Here is a 23,076-nt window from a genome sequence, read left to right as displayed (position 1 = left end):
ATCAGTAGGACTAGCCAGCTTCAAACTCTGGAACACAATTTATCAGTGGGTGATTGACATGGCATTCTTATTACATGTATATTACAGACATAAAGCTGCACTTGAGAGAAACTGTTATAATAGGGAGCAGTTAATTCAGCAACACTTATTGCACAAATTCATCACATTACAAGTTCAAGAGATGTTTCACAACCTCTTGGTTCACGCATGAATGCATACCTTATACATATGACCAACCTAATTTCTTACAAAGAAACATGGAATTAATACAGGTAATTAAATCCACATGAATAAACGGGCTGAATTCAAAATGAATTATTTCAGAACTCAGAGGAAGTGCATAAGATATTCAGGTGTTATTCTTGTGCTATTCTTCCAGAAATAATTATGAATTTGCAGCCATTATTTTAAAGTGTTACAATTATTTCCATATTGTATTAAAATTACTAATTACTTCAAATATACTTTGACAGAAAAGTAGCTATGCAGAAAATTATTTGTTCATAAATTCCATTTAATTCTCTCTACACAGTTTGCAGAAAAAGACTATTAAGAAATCTGATACATGGTTTGGCTTAATATAGGTTTATTCAGTGAGTTTTAAGTAAGCCAAGAAGATGTAGGAAGCAATGAAAATGACGGTGATGGACATGACATCCTTTGCCCACAGATGGGTCAGTCTTGCACTACCTTGGTGGAGATTGGTAGAAATCCATGAAGGATTCATCACCAGTTACCTCTGTCCCTGATCAATAGCTGGTGACACACATGTGTACTATTTGTACAGGTCCTGCATAGTCTGGGCTCGACACACTGGGTACCACCTGGATAGAGACAGTTCTGTTTAGGACATCTGCAATGACAATCAGTATGATTCACTGAAACAGAACCTTTTAATTTTGCCTCCCTAACCTCTGGGAGTGTCAGTCAATCCGATACGCCCTATGGAATCCCCAGTTAAGATTGTCAACTTGGCACAGACAGGACATGAACCTGCTCTCCCCTGACTGATTCCCAGCCACTTGGCAACCTCTCTGAGGCATGCTTGACCTATTGCTGTACTCTGCTTGTGTATGTGAAAGGCATTATTCACACATACAACCACTGTCGTTGTTCATTTCAACAGCATTTTATTCTGAAAATGCAGAATTTAGATGAAGATGCAATGTGCAATGTTTCAATTTAAATGTATTAATGTAGATGTTATCAACATAGCTTGCCAAGCTGTGACTTGTGTATATTGAAAAATCTAAGGAACTGAGCAAACTACCATGCATTCTAATAAACAATTTGGATTTCCAACTAATGTGTGCTTTAGAAAGAATGTTTGGATTCATTGCAGCAGACTGATTCCTTGGGGAGAAGTGTTACAGGATTTTCAACAGAAGCCTCTCTGCAGAAAATCCTGCCTCTGTAAACATTTTGATTTAAGCCATTTTATGTAATCAGGGCACTTGTTTCAAACAATTATTCATGTCTGATTATATTTTATTTATTGTTAGAATTTTGAGTCAGATGGCTTATTTGTCTGATAAGTGTTAAAGTACTAAACAGAGATTTACATTGAACTTGTAAATAGGAACATTAATATAATACATTTTTAAGCAGGGCCAGTAAAAACCTAAACAACCTGCTTATGAATTCAATGACAAGTTCAGTTTTTCAAAGCAATCCTAATGGCTTTAAAAACAACTGTCCGTCCTCAACATTAGATTGAAAGAATGCAATTGTTTCTATGTTTAAATACAGCACACTCTGTACCTCGCCTTTGTCCTGTTTACTCAGCTGGATGTCCACAGGCTCTGATGTTCACTCCAATCGCTCCTGCACGCTAATATAATTGCTTTATATAGGGATAATTGGACAGCCTACAGCAGTGTTTGTATGCATTTTTCTTTTGCATCTGTGGGATACCACAAAAGCATGAATTAATGTATTAGATTACTATACAACCATATGAGCAGTCCTTATGACAGTCAGAATGGCATTCTTAAGAGCAAGGATGAACATGTTCTTACCGTTATATTTATAGTTCTCAACACAGAAGGTTACAAACATGAGCAAACACTATATATATATATATATATATATATATATATATATATATATATATATATATATATCTCAATGCTATAAGTCTATTGCAGTGGCCAAAACACTATAGTTTAATATAGTGTACTTAAAGGAATAGTCTTAATACTATACAATAGTAGTTTAGTGTTTTTGACACTACTGTAGGACATTATAGTATTTTTATTTACATAAAACCTGCATTAGCGGTCACCTAAACTAAGCAGCTACCTGCTTTTACCAGCCAGAGCAATCCTTTTGGTGACCAGTTTATATAGGTTTCATTATAATGACTATATTGCTTATTACTGTACTGCCTGTATGGTTTGTATTAGTTAATTGTAAAATCATAAAAAGATCTACAAAAAATGCCACTAGGTTAAGAAGACACAATTGGGATTAAGAAGTGCTTATATACAAGTTACCAAAAGGGAGATGGTTCCAGAGAGGCTCCTCTAGCAGTATCTGTCTATAACGGGGCAGTATACAACAATGCAAACAACAGCCTAGAAACACAGATTTCCCGTTATATACCCCGTCGACAGACAGCCAGTATTCATTTCACACTTGTTTCTAAGCCAAATCATCTCTATTGGGGATGGACAGCAACCTCCTCAACCAAAGGCATTCAAGCTAACCACCAATATGTCTGGCTAGATTCTAGAAACACCTGTGTGATCTGGAGAGGTGATGCTGTACATGCTTAACGTGGTTTTTTATTCAGGGAAACCAGTGATTGTGTCATACGATTACATTTTCTGTAGTATTGGTAACATTTTAGAAACATGCAAGAGTAAAAATTGGCTGCAATAAAGATTTGGGTTGGTCCTAATGTGCAATAGGGCCCAAAGGTAAAGGGGCCGGCACACTGATCCACCACAATGACATGATGATACTGCAATAACCCTTCTTTAACCTGCAGTGCTTTAGAAGCAAGTCAAGCATGACAAGCAAATGAAAGGAAAGCAAATAGAGCAGAACAAGCAGATGAGGCAGTGTGTGTCTGAAGATCCTATAATCCGGTATTCAGCTGTGTTCTATGGGGTTTCATTTAGAGAACAAAGTAAAAGGTATTTTCAAGTATAACAACTTCAGCTTTAACACATGCACAAACATAGTTAATATTCTGTAGTGCTGTGGGAATGAGGGGCGGGGGGGTGTAGTATAACTGGGGTTTCCCGGGTCAAAGTCCAAGATGAAATACTGTTCTTGAATTCCACAAGCCCTTGGACATATAACAAAATAACATGCCAAAAGACTTCAGAGAGGATTCAAATCAAATTTACTCTGGAGCCTAGAGTTTTAAGGGTTTTGTGTTGTAAGGTTGTGGTTGTGCTGGGAAGGAAACCTTAATATTATTTTCACGTTTGGGATTTACTAAACTGCTGTGAAGAATCTCTCTAAAAATATATAATAAAATGGTGCAACTGCAGAGTATGCATAGGGAATAATTCAGAACCAAGAACAATACAGTACAGTTCTGGCAAGATTGCTAAAACAAAGAAACATGTAAATCTAACTCCATCAGTTTCAGTATTGAATGCACCGTCATGTGTGGAATTCAAACAGAAGCATTTTGTAATAGTTGCAACTACAATTGTTTAGTTGTTAGTGGCAAACTAATTACATTTCGTTTTCATCAAGAAAGAGACACTGTCACTATCAATTGATTTTTGTAGTAATGTGTTCTTAATTTGTTAATTGGTTTGAGGAAGATGACAGTTGTAATTACTTTTTTTTTCTTCTACCATGTATGGATACAGGGCCGTTATGACAAATAAAACAACGTGTCATATGTTTAGAACTTGTTAAGCATGTTGACTTCACATTTCAAAACAAAAGCGACCCAGTCATTTTGTGCAAATAAATCATTTATTAAAAAAAAAAAAAAAAAAAAAAACACACACACACACACCCATAATGAATTACAGAATTGCTGTAATCAAAATTTAAATCAAGTATCATTTAAAACAAACAGTATACAGTAGGTTCACAAAAATGGAATGTGTAAGCAAATACAAAATCCAAATAAAACTTCAGAAAACGCACCCATATAATATGTTACATCTGGATATTAATGTGTTTGATTTACCACTGTGCATAAAGTATGCAAACACATGCATAGTATATTTTATATTCATTAGCATTGCTACTTTAACTGAACAGTAATGATAACCTGGCGTGTTTAGAAGGTGACAGATGGACAGACAACTCTTCAGAATGAGCTTATGGTCTCAGATTCTGAAAACAAAAGCTGTGCAGATTTGTTTTAATATTTTTCATTATAATGTTTATTTGTTCAGCAATGTTTAATATGCAATGCCATAACTAAACCACAAATATAACAGAGGTATTCAGCTTTTATAAATTACTGTAAATCCATTTGCAAAGACATGTTTGTGTTTAAGCAGCAACTGGGAAAGGAACCAGTAACCTGTTTTTATAATGTAAGAAATATGACTCAAATGTGATATGCTTCGAACAATACTGGTTGTATGTGTATTAAAAAGAGGATTCAAAAGGGTTTATTTTGAAGCAAGTGCAAAGACAATTTTTAATTAAATACAACAGTATAAATTATGAGTACTGAAGCTGGAAATAACTTTGCTAGAAAGAACAGCATTTGGCCAACATTTTAAGATATTTATTAAAAAAATAAATTAAAAAAATAAAAAACCACCAGATTATAAATGTACACTCATTTGTATATTTTCACTTTACCTGACTGAGGATTGGAAAGGAGCACAACATCAGAGTTAATGTTTTTTAATCAGTCTATGCAATTCCACCAGATTGGAATATCAAACACTTTTCAGCTGAGACACTATAGAAATGACAGAAAGATAATAAATACTCAACAACGTTCATATACATAGCCATGTAAAAAGTCTCAGCCTTGTAGAAGTTGATGTTAAAATAAACATCTCATGGTTTACTGAGAATATTCATGTGTTGTGAAAATTCAACCAATAAGTTGAAAAGGAGTGACTTTACGACTAATTACTTATTTACAAAATACAAACAACTGAAAATAAAATGTCATAAAATGTATAGTCTATCCTTTTATTCCACCCTTATTGTTTATACATTTTGGGCCCGATTTTCAAAGACTGGTAATTTACATTGAGTAAATCTCAATGATCAAATCGCTTTATATATACATATATTCAAATAAATAAATAAAGTGGTATTTTAACTGAACAAAACAGAATATTAAATGTTACTTGAGATGCAAAGCGGATGTATGCTTTTGAAATGTGTACAAGTCACTAAATGTACTAAAAATACACTGACCAAGTTTGGAAAATCTGACTTTATGAGCATTTCCTATTTAAAATTGGCACTCACAACATACAAAGGAGTTCTTTTTGCTTTGTTTGTAAATCAAATACAGTTAATCAATAATTAAAATGAACTGCCTTAATTTACAATTCTCATTTAATAACAAACATATTTGCATTCCAAAATGTCAAACTCAGAAAATTAGTGATTGCAGGTATATGGAAGGAATCTGACCATTACCCAACAAACACACAATATTATTTTGAGTTAGAAATAATAATAATAATAATAATAATAATAATAATAATAATAATAATAAATAATATTTTACAAATGCACAGAAATGCAGATTTTTAGATTCAATCTACACAGCTAAGCATCTGACCACTATGCAGAGACAGTATAAAAACACAGTTTGTTTTCCATTAATGATACAGCAGCAACACTCTAATATTATCAGAATTTAACCCTATGCTTTATTTCGCTAATTCTTCGCTTCTATGCTTTAGCTTTAAATTGCACATTAAATTGCAGCTAGTTCCAATGTAGTCATTTTTGGCAACAACCCCTGATCTTTAAGTGTCTTTGGTTTAAATGATTTTGCCTGCTCATCAATCATATAACTATATAATAGAGGCAATTAAGTATCCATTTTGATTATATTTCCACCTCACACAAAAAATACACATATAAACAAGAAACTAAATTAAAACCATCCCATCTAATAAAGTGAGCGAACTTCAGTTCAATTTGGTTCAGACAATAATCAAGCGCTACAACAAAACGAAGAACATTATTGAATGTATATTATAACAAAAGGTTTATAAAAAAAAAATACATACAGCATTAAAATGGTATTTACTCAGAATACAAATTTAGTGAAGAACTGCTTTAGTGGTAATTAGCAATTCAGCAGGAGTGTCTTAAGATCTCCACACACTGAATGCGATGCGATTTGTCCTGCGCTAACATGGTACTGTCACTGCGACACGACCTTTCACACCAGTGGTGACAGGTGTGCGCGTGATATGATAGGCGACTCCCCTCTGATTGTATCATCAGCTGGAAAAAAAATCACACATATGATAGTCCTGTTATACAGCTAATAAAAATGTAAAATACTGTACATAATAGCTTTTCAGAATACTTATTTCAGTAAAGGTAATCGAGTCATCGCCACCAGCTATATCCAGTTCCCTGGAAATGGACTGCCAGATGTTCTCCCTCATTGCCGTGTCTTTATAATTTTTGTGTCCTTTATTGTACAGCTTCAGGTATTTTGTTACTGCAAGAATGATCTTTTCTTCCGCCACTGTTTACTGAAGGTGTGCAAGGCGAGTTGTTCCACATTGGTCAGTTCCCTATCTGCCGCATGACAAAATTGCAAAAATAGACACCAATCCTATTTTTGTTTGCATCGCTTCAGTGTCACTTGTTGCATCACAGGCAGTGTGAATGGCTCTTTTCAAAAATACCTGTTTTATTTTTTGTGTCGTGGTGTGGTGTGTCATACAACACATTCGCTTGTTGCATCGCGTCCGGTGTGCAGACGCCTTTAGTCATTATCTACATCGCAGTGTCCCAGTGAACAAACACAACATAAAAAGTAAACATGAACCATTTCAAACAGTACTTTTTTTCCATCTGCCTGGTCTTCAACTTTATTTTAAGAGCTGTACTTACTGAATTAAAACAGACACTGAACTTAATAAGCTAGTCCTGGGGCCCATTTCATAAAAGTTCTGCAATTGCGATTTGCTTGCGATGTACTTACAAGGACGCAGAGGTTGTCGCTGTGAGTGTTTCAGAAAAAAAAACCTTGCAAGTGCTTTCACTTACGACCACTCTTTTGCAATCTGCGTTGAGAAAAATCAGTATCTCGGTAATCAACTTTAAAGCCCAGTGACCGATTACATACAATGGCAGGTGTGCCATGGAAAGCTAATTTTTCAAAAGCATAAATTGGTACAATTATTGAAATGGTTGGTCAACACAAATCTGTTCTATTCTGCAAGTTGTCAGGAAGTTTAGTCACAAAGAAAAGAAAGTGGCAGATGATCACAGATGCAGTAAAACACTGTTGGGGTGGTGCAGAGAATAGCAGAAAGAAATAGATAGATCAAGTGAGCAGAATGAAATTAAAAGAAGGGAGATTAAAACTTCCTCAAAAATGGTCTAAAGGTAATTTGCTGAAGTAACTGTTGCTGGTATTGAGAGAAGATTGGAATAAGGAAAAAAAGAAAAGCAGATAGAGAAGCTCTTCCTGCTGCCTTCAACCCAGAATAAGTAAACACGTCTTTTGTTATCCATCCAAGTAAGCAATAATGAAAATAGATAGTTATGTTACACAACTTGTTAATAAAATATATTATTATTATTATTATTATTATTATTATTATTATTATTATTATTATTATTGTTATTGTTATCTTACATACTGTCTCCCAAAAGCCATCCATCACCAATATCTCCACTGGCAAAGCGATCGGCGATGTCACAATTTGCCCACATGAAACTGTCATTTGTACTCCCAGGGTATCGAATGACAGCATCTAATACAGACATTTTGGCATCTGAGATGGCTTGAATATTATGGAATTAAAACCTTTGTGCATATGTGCAGGTGTTCATTCACAAAAGGAGACAAAATTGGTATTTGAGATCCATCAATTTCTTGATCTAATAAAACTGCACAGATTACAAAATGCAGCACACGTACATTTTTTATTTGAATTGTGATTCAGTGCAAATAGCTTTTATGAAACGGGCCCCAGATTTCCACATTACTTTCTTTTTTTCAGCAATGTCCTCTTGTCAATATCAGCACTAAGGAATTCTGCTGAAAAATAATCCTAAAATAGTCTTATCCCTAAGATTAGTTTACTTGCCTTCAGTGTTGAAAAGGTTAATTGCTGTCCCTTTCTGTGAGAATACTTCTGTCTGACTTCCCTTGATTCTAATGTTATTACATACTGACCTGCAGATCATTAACCCAAACAGCGGTATGCAGTTAATGGTGATTCTATGGCTGTGAAACAATATAATCAAATTTTATCAGGACCAGTAAAAAAAATATATAAATATATATATATATATATATATATATATATATATATATATATATAGAGAGAGAGAGAGAGAGAGAGAGAGAGAGAGAGAGAGAGAGAGAGAGAGAGAGAGAGACACACACACACACAGTATAAACAGTTTTGAAATAGACTTGGCAACACAAGTGAAATCAGCATGGTACGTGCTATATTTGTCTGGGACTGTTGTCTCCCAGAAGTTTGCCAAAGGTCAGTTAAGCTACAAAACTGTCAATCTCAATTGTGTAAATGTAGACAAAAAGGCTGTCCAAATGGAGTAGCTTGCCCAGCTGTAACACAGTGTCACATGGTGCTGCTGGGGACTGCTGTGCCAAAGTTAGAACAAATAAGGGTTGCCCAGGAAACTTACAACACATTCACACACACACACACACACACACACACACACACACACACACACACACACACACACACCTAAGCACCAAAATCAATACAGAAAGCGAAATTAAAGAATACAGGATTAATTGGTAAGGCCTCCAGACCATGTCCTTCACCTCAGACAACCAGGCCAGAGACCTACAGGACATGGGTTAGTCCATCGCCAGGACAGTGGTTAAAAAAAGAACATTATGCAACAACCCTCATGAGGAGACACACAATATGCATCAAGTCTGTGACATTAACTTTTTTTTGGTAACTGTGTCTTCAACCTGCTGTAAACTTAAAAGTATACATGAATTGTGAAATCTGTTGACTAAATAAAGGAATGAAAGTATAAGTACTTATTGAATTAGGTGGCTGCACGTTTAACAAACAACTTGCCATTTAGTTGCAAACATGGCAAATGTACATGTTGAAAACACTGCACTTTTATAGCACAATGTCCTGTTGGTTACCTTACAGAAACACAAGTGTATGCTGAAGAATACAGCAACAAAGTAATCAGACAAACTAAACTCATTTCAGTACATGCACAGTAAATAAAGCTATTTCAGTACATGCACAGTATATAAAGCTATCTTGATTATATATATATATATATTTGTCCACAGTATCTTTCACGTGCAGCTTTTCCATGTTTAGTGCTTACTCCAGTTTCACTGTGTTTCATCACCTCAACTAATATTTTATTTTCCTTCAATACTTTTCCATTTGGCTGTTTAGGTCAATTTAGCATCATTATCTAGGTTAGGGTACTGAGTGCTTGCATATGCCTAATACTAGCACCAGCAGCTTTTATCAACAAACCAAAAAGAAAAACAGCCCTTGACATCTGAACACCAAGACTAAATATGAAGCCGCAATTATCCCTCTGAGGGCAATCAGGTAAGTCTTGTTATAACATTTGATTTATGTTCCAATGTTATTAAACGGTTACTATGAACTGTCTACATGCAGCAAAGTGTGTAATGAGCTCCTGAAAATGCCTCCAGCTTAGTGTTGAGATTGCCGACACCTTTTCGTTGTACAAAAACATTTTTTTAAGTTTTCGGTTCAGTTTTCTCTTTTGTCTGTATCATTCGACTTTTTATGCAAATGTCAGTTTTGGTTCAGTTTCGGTTTGGGAAAATCATAGCTGTTGCATCCCAAACATGTGCACAAATCAAAGGGCCTTATTCAAAAGAAAAGCTAATGAAAAAATGGAAGTTAACCATTTCCCACCACAAAGCCTCCTGTTTTAGAAGATCTCATCTTGTGAATAGGGACTTGAAGAAATACAATAGCATAAAAACGTTAAATGTAACCAGATCTTGTACTATTATTTTGGAGGACGTCAGGCTGACACAGTTGTCTTCAAAACCTTTAAAATGACTTCCAGTCCAAAGTTTCCCTTCTGGGGCCCAATCTTCTTCCATCTGTCTATACGTTATTGGTAAAATGGTAGGGGATTCGCAGCGGCTGCCTCTTTCTGAAAGGAACAAACCACAGGATCTTCCAGCGGGTGCCAAAAACCTCAGCAAAGGTCTGCTGCCAAGCCTTTCTGAGTTTCGATCTGCAGGGAGACAGTGTCAGTGAGACGAGACAGCACACTCCTGTGGGGAGCTTCAGTCAACCCCAACAATAGAGAAAGAGAGAGACGGACTAAAGCTCTGCTGACTGATTGGGCTGGTATGGTGTCTGTGCTAGAGATTTGGCAGCAGACTTCCTTTACACAGTGCATAAACAATGCTGCACAATAAAAAAAAAAAAAGTCGCTCACTGAATGTGTTCGCATCTACTGTACCGAAAACAAGAGGCAGACCTGTCAAGTGCAGTTACACAGATTTAAACAATTAACAGCACAGAAACTTCTTAAACAATTACAGACATCTGCCGGAGCACTGGGTCGAGCAGCTTGAGTGTGCTATGATACACATTCGTCAAACCCCTCACAGGCAGGCTGCTATGTCAGTAATATCTCAGCTAAAGGTTGAATCAGGATACTGGCAGTAACAATTGGCTTAGTGGAACGATGCGAGTCTCTTGCACAAGATATCAAAAATACTGTAGACGCTTCTCACAAGGCTATTGTCCAGGCTCCTCAAAAATACCCTGAACACTAATGCTTCCTAACAATATCTACAGAATGTGGAAGTGGATGCCTGTTGAAAGTATGGCAACGATCAGTCCAGATAAGAGCAAATAAGGGGAAAAAAGGAACAACTCAAAGTTTTTGTTATTTATAATAAGTTAACATGTGTTATGTATAGGCTCTCTTATTATAAAATATGGCATTTAAAGCAGTTTGAGCAGCCACAACCTCACAGCTTTGTGGTTCTTGTGCCCTAACTGCACAAGATGGACCCCTCTACAATAACCCTACACATAATGTATACAGTGAAAGACAACATTCAGCTGCAATCTAATACTTAAGTGTGATTTTATATATACAACTTTTTACCACCAAACAAAATAACCAGTCTAAGAGGCTGTGGGGTCCAGTGGTTAACCAGGAAGTCCCCTGTTCAAATACCGGCTCAGCCATGTACTCATTGTGACCCCGAGCAAGTCACTTAACCTCCTTGTGCACCACCTTTCAGGTGAGATGTTGTTGTAAGTGACTCTGCAGCTGTAAGTCGCCTTGGATAATGGCATCTGCTAAATAAACAAATAATATTAACTATGAAATGTATACAAATACACAATACAAACTCACATTTCATCACAGCAGTGAGACATTTTTTCAATTGTGGTTGTGTCCTGCGAAACAAACACAAATATCAATACAAAAAAAACCAAAATCCAAAACAATAAAAACAGAAAAAAATGAGCTGCATTTCATCTTATTAAAGGAGTTACTGTGCAACTCTTTATTGTGCCTGTGCGCCACTCTAGTGCATAGACAAGATGAACAATGACCAGGAGATGTTCTCACTGAATATAAAAGCTCCAGAAGTGGAGCTTGTTCCAAGGGTAATAAAGGGGAAGCACCCTTAAGGCCGCATTTGCTATGGAAAGGAGATAAGTCTGGTTTAGATTCACTTTGCATAGATTTATGTTCAGTAATCACATCCTGGTGTCTTCAAATCACCCCTTTAAAGCTTCAAAGCAGCTTTTAGAACAACTGGTTACATCTGCTATACCATGCAGTTCTCAAACTTTCAATCATATTCAGATCGCACATTTTTATAACAAAGGCTGGTGTTGCTTTTGTTTTCATTGGGGACCAAATCTGATTTTGGCTGAGCAGGTTTCTGGCAGACTTGAGAGCACCATGTAGACTTGGTCCCAAAATACTGATTAAATGTTTTCAGTACTTGTGCTATTAGTTGCAAAGTTCCCTGATATACAGTATGGACTTCAGTACCTGGTATTATCCAGAGTGTAGAGACAGTCAACATTTTTAAAGATATACTAAAAACTTTTTCATTTGCCCATGACCCAGACATTTTTAATGTTTTTACAATTACAGTTTGAGATTAATAAAAACTAAATTATTGAAAATTATTAAATAAGGTCAAACTTATTAGTCAAACTCGCATTAAAACACTTGTTGTTAAAGAGTTACTAGCGGGGATCTAAAAAATATAGCGTTACACGTCCCCAAGTGTTGCTACAACTATTTAAATAACGTACCTGTAATTTTTCTTTTCCTTGTTTACATCTCGACTACCTTTTACACTTATAGCTCTTTTCAAAATGGCCGCTCTAGTGCACCGATAGTGTAATAATAATTGTCATGTTGTCAAACGGGTAACACAGCAATAACAACCCATGATGTGGCACAGAACTGAAAAACCAGACCACTTGCTGTATAACGCTATATTTTTCGGAACCCCGCTACTTACTCTTTAAGGGGTTGATTTCAAGGTTTTTTTGTCAAATTACATTCCCTACCTTATATTAATGACAAACAGCAGATGCCTAGTAGTTTAAGAAAATTCTTGAATTAGTATTGTTGCAGCTAGTTCAGTTAAGCACTTTCCTAGACAGATTAACAATGTTGGCAGAAAGCAGAAGGCAAGAGTAACACTTGACACGTATTAAAAAGGGCACAACCATAAAAGAGGCTTAAATGTACTTAGTACTGTTTTACTGTCTAGGTCAATTATCACATCTAACCCTTCATTATTTACTCCAACCATAATAACAATAGTTTGTACCCTTCAAATATACCTTACCATCCAACGAGTATCCCCACTGCCTCAATACTTTGTTGGTGGAAGAGTTTAAACGTGAAACTTATTATTCTACATAGTTAGGCTCACATTGTATGTTTTACCAGTCACAGTTTATTATTTTAAATGGTTTGTTCTTGCCACTTCATACTATCAATGAACTGAACCCCCTATACATCTCAAAGTGTATAAGACATTACCTTAACTGTTGTTATTCGTTTTGGTGTTTAATCCACTGCTGTTGATCCTAACCATAAGATGTATACCTTTTAAAAAAGACTGCTATAAAAGATGCATTTCCACTGAAAATCATTTTGCAATTTTGAAAAATGAACTGCTATAACAATTAATGACGTAGGCAAAGAGTCTGAATTTGGGATGAGGCTCTAATCAAGTAAAAGGAAGTACAATAAATAGAAAATTACAAGACAAAGAATTCCAATGAGAATAATTAAATCTGAATTCAACAAGGGTAGATTTTTCTCCTGGGGATACACCAACACTGCGATGACCATTTCCTGATGTTTAACATCCTATTATTATCTTTTTTTTTTCCTTTTGGATAAAATTGCAGGCCCCCTGTTTTTGGATGAAAATATCAGAGATAATGAATAGCTAATAAACCAGATTAATCTGGAATAGGAAAGAGATTCTTTGCACTTTTCATCTTTGGTGCCTCAGGCAGCAAACAAACCCACATGTGCATGAACACATCTGGATAAATTGAGACACATCCTTCTTGCAAACTTTTTTTTTTTTTTTTTTTTTTTTTTTTTTTTTTTAAACAAGAAATGTAATCCTTTAAAATTTGGTCCCAGTCTAGTATGAGCAAAAGCATTGTCCTGTTCAAACACCTGGTAGCATAGGGAAGATCAGACTTTTTAGATGGAAAATAAGATTGGGGTATCTGTTATTTTTAAAGGTACCACTAACTTTTAATTATTTAACTGGGTCACAGTTAATCCTCCTTTACAGCCCCCTCACAATGTCATCAATTAAAGGATCACAGTCAAAAGTGATTATACTGTTACCTAGAAAAAGGAAGATGGGGATTTTCCTTTCATAAACTATTATAGCCAACAGATTGTGACTTAGTGCTTCAAAACAACATGGAATATGGGGGTGTGCTTGTTATCAAAAAGCATCTTATCTTTACTTTTAGAAATATGTTACCATTTGCAGCATACTTTACATAAAACTGTATAATTTACTTGGATCAATACTTTCTTCTTTCATTCCCTTACAATAAGTATGCACTGTAAAATGACCACTTTCCGGTTTGCATTGACTGTCATTATTGTTATCGTGTTATTAATATCATCTGTTCAAGCAAAACCTTTGCCACAAATGTTTTGAGAAAAAAAAATTAAAAGCACTTACCTCTTAAATTTATAACCCTTTATTTGGATTTAGACTTGATGGGATTGCAATTAAAGTGGATCTTAACAGGTAGTGCGCAGGATGGTGCAGAATAGAAGCTCATAATGAGCTTTGCACAGCATGAGGGAATTATGATGTGCTACCACCTGGCAGCTCACGAACACAATGGAATCATCTCAGCCAACAATACAGAATTAGATACATACAGTATGTTATAGTGTTTTTAGGAAAAGCACTGTTTTTTTGTTTGGTTTTTTTTAGATCAATTACATTATGTTGGTATTATCTGTGCAGATTCTAAGACCTCTTTATTGGTGCTATTTTAAATAACAGACTGATATTAGCATTGCATATGTTTAAGGTAATGTCATGCAATAGCCGTAAAACACTGTGTATTTTAAACCTGGGCCACACTTGGAGCATTATCTCCCATATGAAGCCATTCAGCCTACAAGGCTCTTTTTCAGCAACAGATCATGCAAGATGCTAATGAGTCTTAGTTCTATAATAACAGTTAGATGAAGGTGCAGTGGTATTGCTATTTCAACAGCCAATGCCTTTTTACAATACCCTTTTGGTTCTACAAGTTCTGTCTGTACTATAGTATATGTTTCCATTTTCTGTGTATTATCTGTACTAGAAGTTCAAAAACATTGCGCTTAGTTTTAAGCACTGTTCTTTAAAACTTATATTAGTACAATTTGTAAATGTTACTCGCTGTCAGTATGCCCGTTAGTTGTGTATAGAAGAGATCGCTCATGGCTCCAAACATCGGCAAACCCATACATGTGGATATTCTCAGAAACGGCAATTCATGTTTGAATACAAACAGCTCCTATGGGAATAAAAGGATTGTTGAAGTTAATAGGCACGAATGAATCATAGAAATCTTGGGGAGAAACATAATTTGAATAAAGCTATTTTAGTCGTCAAGATCTGGATTTTTATTATGCTAATCTGTAGTATTATTCCATCAATTCACTTTACCGGCAACAATAGTTTTTGTCTCCACAGCAATTGATGTGTGTTGTTTTAATGTGTGATGAGGAATTGACTAATAATTCTCAAACAGTAATTCTTAAGTCAGTGTATTCACATCTTTATAATGGAGTGAATATCCTGTGACAAATCGACTACACAGTAGTCGATTTGTCACAGGATAAAAATGTTTTAAAATGTGCCAGGACCAACACTGGTAATGCATTGTGTGCTTTTTGTTTGTTCAATGTAAATCAATTCATTTGTGTGATGTTCACAAAAATGTTCATGTGATGCTGCAGTATGTTTTTTTTTTTTTTTTTTTTTTTTACTTTTGGAACAGTGGAGCGCAAGGACTTGGTGAATACATTGAAAATTAATTTATTTCAATATTTGTACTGTCTCCATTTTGTTTCCTGTTAGTGCATCATAACTGATGACAAACGGAATTCCATTTCCTTGCAGTGCATTATCCAGAATACAGAAATATGGAATTTACTCTATTATTTTAGCCAAGTGTTTAAATTAACACACATTAATATTATATAAAGTAAAATCAAAACATGTAGGGCGAATCCAGTATTAGACAGATCTAGCTTACCAACATTCTAGTTAATTTAAGATACAAACTAAAATGCCAAATTTAGCTAATATGCAGCAGATTTGAATGATTTAATATGGTATTGTGATTGTACCCTTTTCTTCTTTAAACCTAATCCAATCATTATTAGTTGTCACTATCATGTAATAGAGACATTTAAAAGTCATTAACTCAGTAAGTGGTTGTACAGTAGGTAACAAAACAATTCTGAAATCTAAATCTGACCTGTTATAGGTCTCAAGGGTGTAGTTTTGAAAGAAACATGTTACAGCAAACATGTAATTTAATTGTACACAATGGAAAGAAATCTATTTTTGCAAGCCTTGTATTTCAGTCATTATCATTCTTATACTTCCAGTGTCTTTAGTGTCAGTTGGAGTTATTGTTCCTAGACATATAGGTCAGCAGTGTTGAAACAGTTAATATACAACATCCTTCAGGATTTTTAACATTATTGTCAAGAAATTATTTGTCTTTTTCTTTTCTAATTTCTACAATACTGTACTTTCCATACATTTTACATGAAACCAGTAGTAATACAGACTGGGAAGTTGTAATGATTAATTATTTATAGTCATGTTATCACAATTTAAAACACACAGACATGTATTTTTAATGATATGCCTTTCGTTCAGACACACTTATAATTGTATCTATTTTCTTACCCCACTAACTCGTGTTAAAGGCTGGAAATAGTATTACTGGCAGAAATCCAGCACCAATGTAAAAAAACTCAAGATCTGGGTGTAAAAGCACAGCTGTAGGAAAAGCCAGTGGTTGTCCACCCCAACACAGTTATTAATCCTGCAGAGAGAACAGGGAAATTATTTTCTTCCATGTCAACTTAATAAAAGAGAGTATCCATTAATCAATTTGTACACATTATGAATGCACACATTTCCAAAAAAAAAAATAAAAAAAAAATTCCAAGTTAACATACAGAGGGATAAAACATAAGGATCCAAAATAAAATAAAACGTTTTGTTGTATTTTTTTCTTTTTCATAACTGATAATCAGTTCAATAACCCCCAAAATGCAATTTATTACCACCATTTAATAAGAATATCAAAATACAGCTAAAAGAGGTCCAAATTGTTTATAAGTTTATGTGCAACAATCAGATCCTCCGATTATTAAAATAAGACCAGTATGCACAAACAAAAGGGTTAACTTTGGGAATCACAGGTCAGTGGCTTGTATATTTGAAGACGAATTCACAATTAAATTTCAGTATTAGCAATAAGAGTGCATATTTATAAACCATACTTTAAATAAACACCACTCAGATTTGAGGTATAACAACCAGTTTATATTGAGAAGCCGTTTGTTTTCACATGATTTAGTTCCTTCCTGGAGAACATATACCTGACTCTCTGCACCAACAGACGTGTCAGTCAGAAGTGTATGGACTCCCACGTGCTATCAATCATCTTCAGCCAAATGTGATGTAAACCAGACATGCACATTTTAACATGCAAATAATCTTTCCGATCCCTGTGTGATTTGAAACAAGGCGTAACAGATAACAATGCAACAGTACTTACATGCTCCAGGTAAAATACCTTACACCTGTTTACTTTCTGTAATACGCTGAATCCTTACCACAGACAGTGATGATCCATCCTCCACACACAGTGTCCACAGCGACTGCATTGGTGGGACCTCTTTGGCCTCATCATGTTACATTTATTGCACAACTCCAATGAATCTCTTTCTGAAAAGAGAGAATGAAGGGACAGGGACAGACATAACTCAGCACTGTAGACCAGTTTTCCCCTAACTGCAAGGTTAGTGGAGGTGTAGAACAGTCAATAGCCAAAGCCTAATCTAATAAAATACTGCTTTCCTATAGCAGATCCCCTCTTGGCTCTATTCTACTTTTATCAGACCTATACTTAAGTTTAAAACACAAAATCTGCATAGATCAGGTGAAAGTGGGTTTGCAAAGTTTCAATTCCTACTTAAAGTGTAATGCAGTATTTCCTCTAAAAATTCATGAAGAAACATGTATCTTGAAACTTGTGGGTGCATATGAAAGTGAAACAAATCAGCATTTTAATTGTAATATCATGACCACAAAACCTTTACAAATATAAATTAAGAGACTTATGAGTAAACCTTGCTTGCATGGTGTAACAGTCATAAAATGACCCCTTATAGCAACAACAGATTCATCCACTTACTTTGTATTCTAATACGTATATCTAAAGATTTTGATTAAGGCTGTATTTCTTTTAATTTTGTAATTATCACAGATTTCACGATGTCCATGAAATTGACCCATTGTTGTGTAATATGTAGTTCCCAGTGAAACTTCCTATTTCTGAAAGGAGGAAGTTTATATACATATTTTGTATACAAGAAATAAGTTTATATACAAGAAATATACAATTTTTGTCACTTAAAAATAAATACATTATTGACACACTACCTGCTACACTACATTTAGAAACTTGAGCGTGTTTAGTGTGCTTCCTGTAAATGATTGCACACACTGCATAAAGCTGCACAATTTCTTTAAAATGACCTCAATGAAAGAAACCAGCTGCATCGAAGATCAGAAATATTTCTGCTAAAGATCGCTCTCTCCAGTACAAGAAAGGAACATTTCATGTATCTCTTGTTATTTTCACATTTATTTATATTTGTTGCTGTTTGATAATTCACTGATGAAGAAACTACAATAAATGATGGACAGAAAAAATGAAATATTCGACAATTTAGCATTTACTGTTTTTTCAGGTAAGCATTTAAGTATGGAGGAGCATTTGTTGTATAATAATAACTCAAGAGAAAACAATAAAAACATTTTCTGCTTAAATAAATATTATGATTGAATCGTGAAATATTTTGAAATAATAAATAAGCCATTTTTTTACCATAAAAAAGATAGCTCTATGTATGGTACATTTGAATCTAGAAGGTCTGAGCACCTCTTGTGCATTACGAGAGTCAGGAACAAATGGGGCAGACATACTAAAAAAACACTACTACTGCAAAATACAAAGGCAAGGATACACATGGAAAGAACCACAGAGGAAGGGCTTGGTCTAAAGTTATATGACTGCAGGTGAAAAAGCTTTGTTTGTTTTACTTATTTATATATTTATTTTATTTAACCACAGTACTTACATCAACATTTCTTCAGTGTTTTGAATCACAGTTGTTAGTGAAACAGGATTCCAAACACATCAGCATTTGGGCACAATGACAAAATTAGAACTGTCACATGCATTAGTGTACTACATCTTTTACACCAGGAATTAGACGCATGTTTCAGATCACATTCCGAAGAATTCTGATCTATAACACCTCCTAGTGGTCAACCTGTAGTATAGCAGAGAGTGCATATAAACCCTAGCAAAACTAACCAGTGTTGGTGTATGAACACTTAACACTTTGCCCAGTTTGTGGAGAGTAGCCATTCACTTTCTGCCATGTTTTGATATCATTTTATCTTTTAATGGCTGACTCAGTACATCCGTGGCTATGAGATAAAGAAGCAGCATTACATTATTTTTAGTTTTTGAAAAGTGCCAATATAATCCAGAGGACTTTATGCTGCAGTTTATCCCTGTATATCTTGTAAAAGACCATAGGGCTTCGTTAAACCTACTGTGTGGCTTTTCAAGGATTTGGAGACCCTGGCATGTTAACTTCTTGTACCTTTTTGCAAGAAGCTTTCAGACAGACTAGGGAGTTTTTCCCCCTCTGTGCAAAAATCTGTCTAGCTATCACCTTTCATACCATTCAGGGTCTGAGTGCTTAGTCTGCAAGGCATTTTATATCCTGTCTCAAACTACAAGGCCTGCATTCAAATAGCTTTGAGTGCTTAATTATGTTATCCTGTTACTTGGTTGCCAGGGTAACCATTGATCAAGTGGCCCTTTTAATTTGGCCTTTCCTTCATTGGTTAATATGAAGTTAGTAGAGTTTGTTGCTGATGTAGCTGCCAAACAAAATATGTAATTACTTTTTATGATGGCTCAGATCTGAAGCTCACATGCCCTCTGCACCTGCACATAATTCCCCATGGCAGCAATCAAAATGGCCTTAGATTTGTAGTGTATAAACATATTTTAAGATGTTGCGAGTAAAATATCATTAATAAATAAATAAATAAATAAATAAATAAATGGTTTCAAAATCCATTTCAAGAAGCAAGCACCAGCAAAAATCTGATTCTAAAAAAGATACTCTTACAAAGTAAATCCTGCTTTTGGCTGGAAATTTGTCATCACAAGTCTAAAAGCTGAGGGACAGGTAATGTGAGAGCGCCATCTGGAAGACTTGAACAGCCTTACAACCACAATACAAATTCAATCTGAATAATTTCTTTGGCTGTCAATTTTTTTTAAGAAGTCAAATACTTTCTTGCAATAGAATGAAGACAACACAAGAGCTGTACATATATACAGCTGATATTTCCAGCATGTACTTTTATTGTGCTGTGTTCATGTTGCTTTGGTTGTACTCAGTGCCCTAGGGTCATTATAGTGGTGATTCTATGTGAAATCAAGACTGGTTTAATATGTCACCTCTTCAGAATTACAAAGAAAAAATACCATCTGCCCTAAGTCAGGTGATGATCTTAAATACCTAATGTGTGTTTTCCTATCACTCAATATGTTACTGGCCAAGTTCTATCTTCAGCCATCAAAAACTTCAAGAGATATTCAATTTGCAAACTATAGCTGAATGATGTCATTGAGCATATAGTCCCTGAACAAATCTTTGTCGAGACAGGGTTCTCTAATATTCTTACTTTAAAGCTATTTCACTGAGACAAAATAAAGCCAAATTATACATTCACAGCAATAAACCATATTTAACTGCATTCAGACTTATTTTAACAGGAGGACCAAAGAGATCTTACCAGAGTGGGGGATGTCTGGATTGTGTTGTAGTCTCCCTGGATCTGTAAAGGAGGCTCTAACCAGAGTGGTGACACAGCACAACAACACCAAGTAGAAACCTAACATTCCCCCCCCACCCCCCCAAAAAAAATGAACATGGAAATAAGCAAAGGATTTATATTTATTTTTATAGAACAGTCTTTATAATTTGAGCAGAATTATCATGTACAGTATACACTCTAAACTTGTCCTATGGATTGATTTGATCAACTAATATCCTGTGGGATGAGCCACAGCATTTTGTTTTTTTTGCATTTTTCATCACTGGAGAATCAACCTGAATAGCATCGCACACCTACAGTACTGTACCTCTGGCTATCTTGGGATAATCCCTAAAAATAAGTGGTTGATGCAATCCAGATTGATTCCCTGTTGCTTTAAACAGTTGCTTACAAAGATTTAAAACATACCAAAACAATTCTAAACATTGAAATACATCTCTTTATCTGTATTAGTGTGGTTTACAGAGTGCTGTGTCATGCATTCTTTGTCTGTAATGTTATGCAAACAGGATGCTAAGAGACAAAACTCCTAAAATGATAAAGACATATACAAATATTATTTCAGGTTACAATGAAAGAATGCTTGTAAGAAAAGAAAAAAACATTTACAAAGCCTAAAGTTGGCAGAAATTTTAATATTACCATTGTGAGCAACAGTACACTTACATATTATCAGAGCAGATGAAATGTGACCTTCGTCATAGTGAGGAAAGAGGATGAGTTTGGAAATGAAGACAGAGTTACAGATCCAAATGAAGAACACCCAGGTGAAGGAACACCAGCCTGTCAGGTCAATGACAAAATGAATCCTAAGACCCATTGTGGATGGGCTTCTTTGTAATGTATTTCAGGAAAAAAATTAAAGGGATGTGTCAAATCCTAAAAAAATTTTAAAAAAAGTTGAAACTACTGTATATTATTCATTCCCTGCCAGCACTGTAGATTAGTATTTAGCGTGAGAATACTGGATATTCAAAATACTGCATCTTTTGCATATTTATATGATCAAATTCAACAAATTTGACTTTAAAAACTTATACAGAACAGTTACTAAACACATTTGGATTTAGGCATAGCAGAACTTGAAGTAAAAACACATATCTACATTTCCATGTTACTTGTTTTTTTCCACAGGACACACTAAAATAATTTGCAGCACTGGATTCACACCCTGCACCTGCTGGTTAAGTTACAGCAGACCATACAACCACAGACCAAAGTTACAAAATAGTTACAGTGCCTATAGAAAGTCTACACCCCCCTTTCAACATTTTCAACTTTTGTTGCCTTATAGCCTTAAAATGATTTTTTTTTTTTTTTTTATTAATTTATCTACACATCCTACCCCACAACTTCCAATTGAAAAAAATATTCTAGAAATTTATAGAAAATTAATTAAAAATAAAAACTGAAATAGCTTGGTTGGATAATATCAACCCTAAATTAGCTCAGGTGTAACCAATCACCTTCAAAATCACACACTTAGTTAAGTGGCCTCCACCTGTGTTAAATTGTACTGATTCACTTGATTTCAGGAGTTCCTGTAGGTTTCCTCTGCTGGGTAGTGCATTTTGAAGCAAAGACTCAACCATGAGCATCAAGGCACTTTCAAAAGAACTCCGGGACAAAATTGTTGAAAAGCACAGATCAGGGGATGGGTATAAAAAATATCAAAGGCCTTGAATATCCCCTTGGATCACTTTCAAGATGATTATTTGGAAGTGGAAGGTGTATGGCACCACCATGACCCTGCCTAGATCAGGCTGTCCCTCTAAACTCCATCCATCAACGCTCCCCAAGGAACTTGACAGAGCTTGTACAGTTTTGTAAAGAAGGATGGTCAAATATTGCCAAATCTAGGTGTGCAAAGTTGGTAGAGACCTATCCCAACAGACTCACAGCTGTAATTGCTACCAAAGGTGCTTCAACCAAGTAGTAACTCAGGGTGATGGAAACTTATCCAATTATGATCTTTCAGTATTTTATTTTTAATATATATATTTTTTTCTCAAGAAAAACTTTTTTCCCCCTTAACAGTGTGGAATATGGTGTGTAGATAAGTGGAAAAAATCCTCATTTAAATGCATGAAACTCCGAGGCACTGACACGACACAATGTGAAAAAAGTTCAAGGGGGTGTAGACTTTCTATAGGCACTGTATATAGAAAGATTGAATTTTAGGATTGAGATAAAACAAAACT

General features: G+C 35.1%; 1 pseudogene; it reads right to left on the bottom strand.

Moving 5' to 3' along the window:
• Positions 1-10,239: 10,239 nt before the first annotated feature.
• On the bottom strand, positions 10,240-21,695 carry LOC121295765 (annotated as a pseudogene).
• Between the last annotated feature and the right edge of the window lie 1,381 nt (positions 21,696-23,076).

Source organism: Polyodon spathula, chromosome 2 (genome assembly GCF_017654505.1).
Source record: "Polyodon spathula isolate WHYD16114869_AA chromosome 2, ASM1765450v1, whole genome shotgun sequence".
NCBI lineage: Eukaryota > Metazoa > Chordata > Actinopteri > Acipenseriformes > Polyodontidae > Polyodon > Polyodon spathula.
Note: the sequence above shows the minus strand (reverse complement) of the source record. Positions and strands in the feature narration are given on the sequence as shown.